The sequence below is a fragment of the Cyprinodon variegatus genome, unplaced genomic scaffold (assembly GCF_000732505.1).
Source record: "Cyprinodon variegatus isolate N-32 unplaced genomic scaffold, C_variegatus-1.0 Scaffold1172, whole genome shotgun sequence".
In the NCBI taxonomy this organism is placed as follows: Eukaryota; Metazoa; Chordata; class Actinopteri; order Cyprinodontiformes; family Cyprinodontidae; genus Cyprinodon; species Cyprinodon variegatus.
In genome coordinates, this window is record NW_015151625.1 from 162,890 (window position 1) to 169,759 (window position 6,870).

Here is a 6,870-nt window from a genome sequence, read left to right on the forward strand (position 1 = left end):
ACTGGCAGATTATTTTGCTCAAAATAAGCAATTATTCACTTAAAACACTATATTTTTTTCTTATTTTTTAGAAGGCATTTTTTGTTGTGTTTTAGATTCACTCTTTGTCCAACACATCTGATTCAGGTGTGTCTTTTGTCTCCTCAGTATTCATTTAGTTCTTCTTTCAAATATCAGATTATTTGATACCGGTGTGTTGAACCAAAGGCACATCTAAAAGTTGCAGGATATTGGCCCTCAGAATTGCCCACCCCTGCTCTAAACTCATGCATTCATTAACTTGGTAGATAAATCTGAATGCTTCTGAACCTTTAGCTCCCACTGAAGTAAACACAACATTTTTATTGTATGCCAAATGCTAGTCAGATCTCACCATCATGGTATCCAAAATGTTTAGCTGTTTTTCTCATCTTGGAGTTTTCCTCTCTCATTTCTCATCCCTGCTGGGCACTGGTAACTTGCGTTAATTCATTACCCATAAAAATAGATGTGTGTTATTTGTTTGGGTCTTGAGCTGCATTCACTGGACTTAGTGGATGTGTTTAAAGAGTTCCTCAAAACCTTTTAAGACAAGCATTCTAGTCCTACCTCATCAAATTTTATCACTTAAAGTACTTACAGTACTATTTCAATATAAATATTACAATATGCTGTTTTATATGTGTTAATCTATTATGCCTTAGTGTGTCCTTATCTGTTGCGCTTTGTCACTGTCAAAAGCGCTTTAGGTTTAAGTTTATTTACTTACTTTTTTACTCAATGTATGCTTTCTAAATATCACACCCCTCATCATGTAGTGGTATATATATAAAAAATCTCTTTGTTTTCTAACAAAGCAAAATCAAAGTTTAAAAATTAAAAAGAAAAAACTAACATTATGTCTTCATTTGATGGGTAGACCTTTGTATGCAACTAAAGCAGGCTACTGGTGTAAGCATTTGAAAGGTTCTGGTACACCACCGAGCCCCTTTAAAAGAAACATATTTATCCAAGTGACTGTTAATGCTTACCTTGAGTAGAAACTATTTCTAAATTAATCAACAAGAAAATAGGTTTCTGGTTTGTGTAATTGAGTAAGAACATTATCCCTGATTCTTTGGCAGGAGGTAAATGTGGCTACAGCTGAACAGCTCAATTGGTTTACCATTAACAGTTGAAATGTAGATGCCAGAAGTAAAGATGTAATGGGATCCGGCTGCTTTAAACAAAGTTGAATAACAGACTTAAGAGGCCTTGGTTTCAGCTATCATTTATCTGACCACTGACTGATCTTTTTTATATGGGGTGATATTTTTGATGCATTTCATCAAAACTGGTCTTGCTCACCAATTTTCTGTTGCAATGCCCTTTACTCTGCAAGCAAATCCTGGAAATTGCTTACTTGAAATTTCTAGTCACATTTCTGTACATTTCAACCTTTGGCTGGTGCCAGTTCTGAATAGTTTCACACAATAGTAAATTCTTTTTAGATTTCAGTTGTAATGGTAAATGTGTTGAGTCTATACTGTGCTTTTCTACTTATTCAAATTACCCAAAATGCTTTAAACTTCAGCAACATTTACTCAGTGACAATCATAAAAATATACAAAGACACTCAGCTCAAAAGGCAGCTTGGTGTCTATTCTATGATCAGTCACTAAAACTCTGCTGGAACACCTTGATTGTCTTCACATTGTTTATTTCATTTTTGTTATTAATACAGTCTTAAATAGACTTACAGCCATATTCATTGAGTAGAACATGTGATTTGTCGGACTCATTGGTCAGGTTGAAAAAATCTTTAAAATAACTCCCAAATATCAGGTATTAAAAACACATTTTATTATTCCACATTTCTACACTAATAATCAGTTATTGGTATGATGCAATATTTAAATCATGAATTATTTTTATTAGCTGTTAACAGAACATCATCATAATTAACATTTTTAAAACACTTCGTAATATATTCAAAATTAAATGGCTACATTTTGCAATAAATGTACAAAAAATGCCCCGGACCTTGTAACCTGCAGAATATTACTGACAATATTGAGTTAGACCATACTGTACCACATAGCTCTTTGTACGATCTTTGACTAGTAAAAACTTTTCAATGTTATAAGCTTGTCTGCTTTTTGCTTGTCTCCCTTGAGACCTTCCTAAAATACAAACAATATTTTTCAATTCAGCTTTTAGAGGAACAAACAATGAATGCAAGTATCCAGTACAACGGATAATTAACAAAACTATTTTCTTTACTTGTAGTACATTAAATATTTTTTGAGCACAAAGCATTTAGCCAACTAACTTGTAACAGACACAGTTTGACTTTCTAATACCTATTTGATTAACTAGATTACAGGCTGGAGTTACCCGACCCGTCTCAAGATGAATATAGTTTGGGAGCACCTGAGGTAATCCCTTTACAGAGAGGTCCTGTCTGTGGACATGTAATCTTACACCATTTGATGCTCAAAATCCTATTTAACTGCATCTTTTTTTTTTTAAATAAAACAGTTCCTTATTAACTGCACTTTTTCTTTGTGTTTAGTGATAGTGTAGTGTTTGTGATGGTTTATACTAGTGAAGCAACTAATCACTGGCTGACTATACTGGCTTATTATTCAACAGGGTTGCAGTGGAAGTATGTTCTTCAGAGCCCTTTGTCTTTTAACTTGAACACCAGCCCATATTCTTCACTTCTTCAGACAAGATGGGTCAAATACAGTATATCACATTTGTATGAGCCCTTAAGCAGAATCAATCATAATATTTCTATAATATTTACATTAGTATGAAACTGCATATGTCTATGCAACGGTGTGCACCTTTCTGCAGGAAAGCAGGAAAGAAAAATACACCCAAGATTAAATTAATGCCTAAACTGGTTTAGGAGTGGTTGATGATCCAAGACCACAATTCTCTTTCAAATCTGATAATTGTTTGACAAAGGGGATTTATACAAATCTTTCATTTGTTTCAGTATATAAACTTAATATTATTTAATATTTATTTATTTTATCCATCTTAAGATGTCCCAAAAACTACTAAATTAATTTACAGTGACCATCAAATGTTATTTTTCTGTCAAGATAAGATGTATAACTTATAGTAATCAAATAAAAAGAAAATACCTCATTAAGCCCCAAAGAGAAATCAAATATTCTAGAAATTCATTCTTTTTTTCTTGTTGCTGTAGAAGTTGATACCTGTAGGCAGGTAGCAGTCTTTATTGCAGTGGATCTGGAGAAGTCTTTCACTGAAGGAAATCTGCTTGTGTTTAACAGTCTCCTGAAGAGGATGTCTACTGTTAATTCAGCTGCATGATGCTGGGCTGTATGGTTGCACAGTTTGTAGAATTGCTGCCTTGCAACAGGAAGGTCCTGGATTCCATTTTCAGCCTAGGGTCTTTCTGCATGGAGCTTTTATGTTCTCCCTGTGTATGTCCCCGTTCTCTCTGGGTCCTCAACTTCCCCCAACATTCCAAAAACCACTATTAGATTAATAGGTGTCCCTTAGGTGAGGGTGTCTGTGTGTGTTTTTTTTTCTTTTTTCTTTTTGCAGGTGGCAGGAGTCTCTGTTTCACCTGAAGTCAGGGTTTTACATAGTAAAAACGAATTAGGGGGGTACCAAAAAACTGTTGGAACATTGGCAGTGAGATTGCGATGTAATTAAAATCACTATTTATTACCACAGATGCATTTAAGCTTTTGTGTCTGTTGCTTACTGTAGCAATTGAAATGTGTGATACCAACAGCAGAGGGTGGAATCCAAAGGGTTACGAAGAGAACACTAATAAGCTATCTGGGAAAATGATATGGATAAAAACCAACTGCAAAAAAAAATCAATATCTGGGCTGCAGAGATGGATCTTTACAGTAACATGTTCTGGATGGCACTATCTCTTGTTCATAAGCACTGCCAACCCACCTCCCTTGAGTTTTAAAGTCCTCTTTAAATCTTTGTCTGTTTTTATGGTCAGAAACCTGGGTTGGGGCATGACCCAGCTGCCACGTTTCAGTAAAGAACATTATAATACAGTACTGCTATTCTGGTTGGGTTCCTGCTGGGGTTTGAAGTTCTTTCAACTTGTTGCCTAGAACTCTCCCATGATGATTGGCAATCATAATGGATTGAAAGAGATTGGAAGAGAATACTTGGATTTCCTGCTCCCTTTGTCTTTGCTCCTGCTAAGGTTACTCTGTGCCTCCTTTTCAACTCAGCTGATACTTGCGGAAGTAGCTGAAGTGTTATTTGAAACATAGACCTATTTAGCTGCTTCTGGCTGTAGAAAAGGCTGTAAAAACAACTTGCTATGGTTACATACAATAGCAATGTCCAAAATGAGAAAATACACTTATATAAGTCCCTCCAGTTGCACAGCATCCATCACCAGAAGAATTAAAATAATGCATGTATGTTTACCAGCTTTGCACACCGATTGCCCGGTCCTCTTTGTAAAATAAGTGAAGCCTTATTGGTGTCACAATGATGTAAATAATTGTTCATGTTTTAATAAAAAAAAAGCCTTCAAAAACCTTTCCAATTAAAGATATGCTAAACAGGAACTATTAAAGAACAGATTAACAGAAAAACTGTAACTGTATTTCCTTGCTTTTAATTAGCTCATAACTTCTAGCTTTTCTGAGGAATAGACATACACTATGTTTTAGTTATAGTTATTTTCCAGACATACTGTAATAAGGAATGTGGCATTATATAATGGAAAGGTTCATCAGGATTTAGTGTTGATCATGTCCAACTCTTAACTAATGTTTAAGAAATAATTCATAATTATCAGCTTTAGGGATAAACTAGTATGAAATGGGATAAAAATCATACTCTAAAGTTAGGAAATACACATTAATCAGTTAATGCCTGATTATTTCCTTTTAGAAAAGATATAAGTTCATCATTAGAAATGTTATAAATTTCCCTGTATGTGTTCTTGTTAATTACACACACCTCTGTGTATAATTAAAAGAAATGTTGTTTTGTTTCCTACCTGTAGAATTGTATGCTTCTGAAATTTCCGTAATCTTGAGTTTCCTCAATGTCAGAAAGTCAGCATCTTGCCTATCAAAATATTCCCTTTCAAAAAAGTATTTTTCTCTTTTAAGTAACTTATTTGTTCTTGATAATTTTTATTAAATTAATGTAGGGGTCAAAGTTGCTTTTTGTTTCTGAAATAATGAGTTGTTTTCTTATGTACATAATTTGAACTTTAAGGATTCCAACTGTAGTGAGCCTAAGGTTTGCAAATTAGATCAATCAAAAGCAATTCAGTGAAAGTGGGTTCCAAGTGTGTAAATTAAATCAATTGTTGATGCATAACTGGATTATACTTGACTGACTTAATTTTGGGTTATGTTTTTTTTCTGTGTTATTAGTTGTTTCTGTATTATTAGGTTGGAAAAGTATATATTTTGCTATGAGATGAAACTTGAAATCAGTTGGCGCCAAAATTCATAAATGAAATGGGAATAATACAGAATTGGACTTATGAAGTGTTATGAAATGTTATGAAATGAACTTATGAAATGGTCAAGATAGCTGCTATTTACTGTTGTCAGAAATCTTGTTCTGTTTCTTAATTTTATAAAACAACAAAAGTTTATAGTTTGATAGAAGCTTGTTCGATTTCTTCTTGGTTTCCTGTTCCTAGGAATATATTTTCTTTTCTTAGCTTAAATCAACATTAGCAATGAATAACCTGATATAGTTAGTCACTGATTACATTAGCTCAGTTAAATTGACTTCAGCTACTTAACCAGCCCTTTTTCCAAACATATTTTACATATATATTCTTTTTTTAATATAAAAATGTGCTTAAGTATTGCTATTCTTAGTATTGAAAAATGTGTACGCATTCTATGAACCTCTACTAGATAGGTATTGCTATCACAAAGATAAATATGTGGACTCTTAAGCCAATCCGCAAAAGAAAGTGATATGTTTGATGTGTAACAAAAACTTAATGAAGTGCTCTGGATGTATTGACAGGAAGCCATATGTCTAACAGTTTTCACAAGAAAGCCAATTCCCACTAGTGGGATCTCTAAACCAAGTAGCTTGTGTTTATCCGCTTAGCATCCAAAAATTGTCACTTGCAAGCTGTTTAACCGGAGGGGGTTTGGCCGTTCCTAATCCTCAATCCCAACAAATTGGATTCACACCTTCTACGCAAGTCAGAGGTGATAAGTAGGTTGTCTAGGAGTCAGGATGCACGTTAAAAGTGACACCTGTCGTCTCTAATTCATTTAAAGTGATTACATTCTGGCACCATTGTTTAAAGAAAGCAGGTCATTCGTGCAACATTGAAGTCAAAGAGTGAAGCTATAGTTAACTTCCGGTTATTTCAGAGATTGCTGTTTATCATTCCTATATATAATATATACTATATAATTTTTTATGTGAGGCATGGTTTTTAGCAATAAACCCTTAGATGTGCAAATATTACGGTTAGTATATTTCTCCAGTGCAGGGAAACTGTCTTTTTAAGTGGTTTCTACTGTCAAGCGTTGGCTCTCTTGTAGCCATCCAGTACACTGCTAACCTGTCTCAACTAGTATAACCCCCATCAGAGTTCTGTTGAAGATTATATGGTCAGTATCTCACTAGAAATATAAATTTTTCATTTATGTGTTTATTTGCTTTTCATTAAACTCCTGTTTTTTATTGACAGCATCTGTAACTAAGGGCTTGTCATAGCGGGATCAGATCACAACATTTCCTAAAATAACAAAATATGTTAGTTTAAGTGTATGCATTAGATAAATAAATAAAATGCAATTTTAAGTAACAGGTATAGAGGAGCATTTGGTTTTACATTGTATAGATAGATAGATAGATAGATAGATAGATAGATAGATAGATAGATAGATAGAT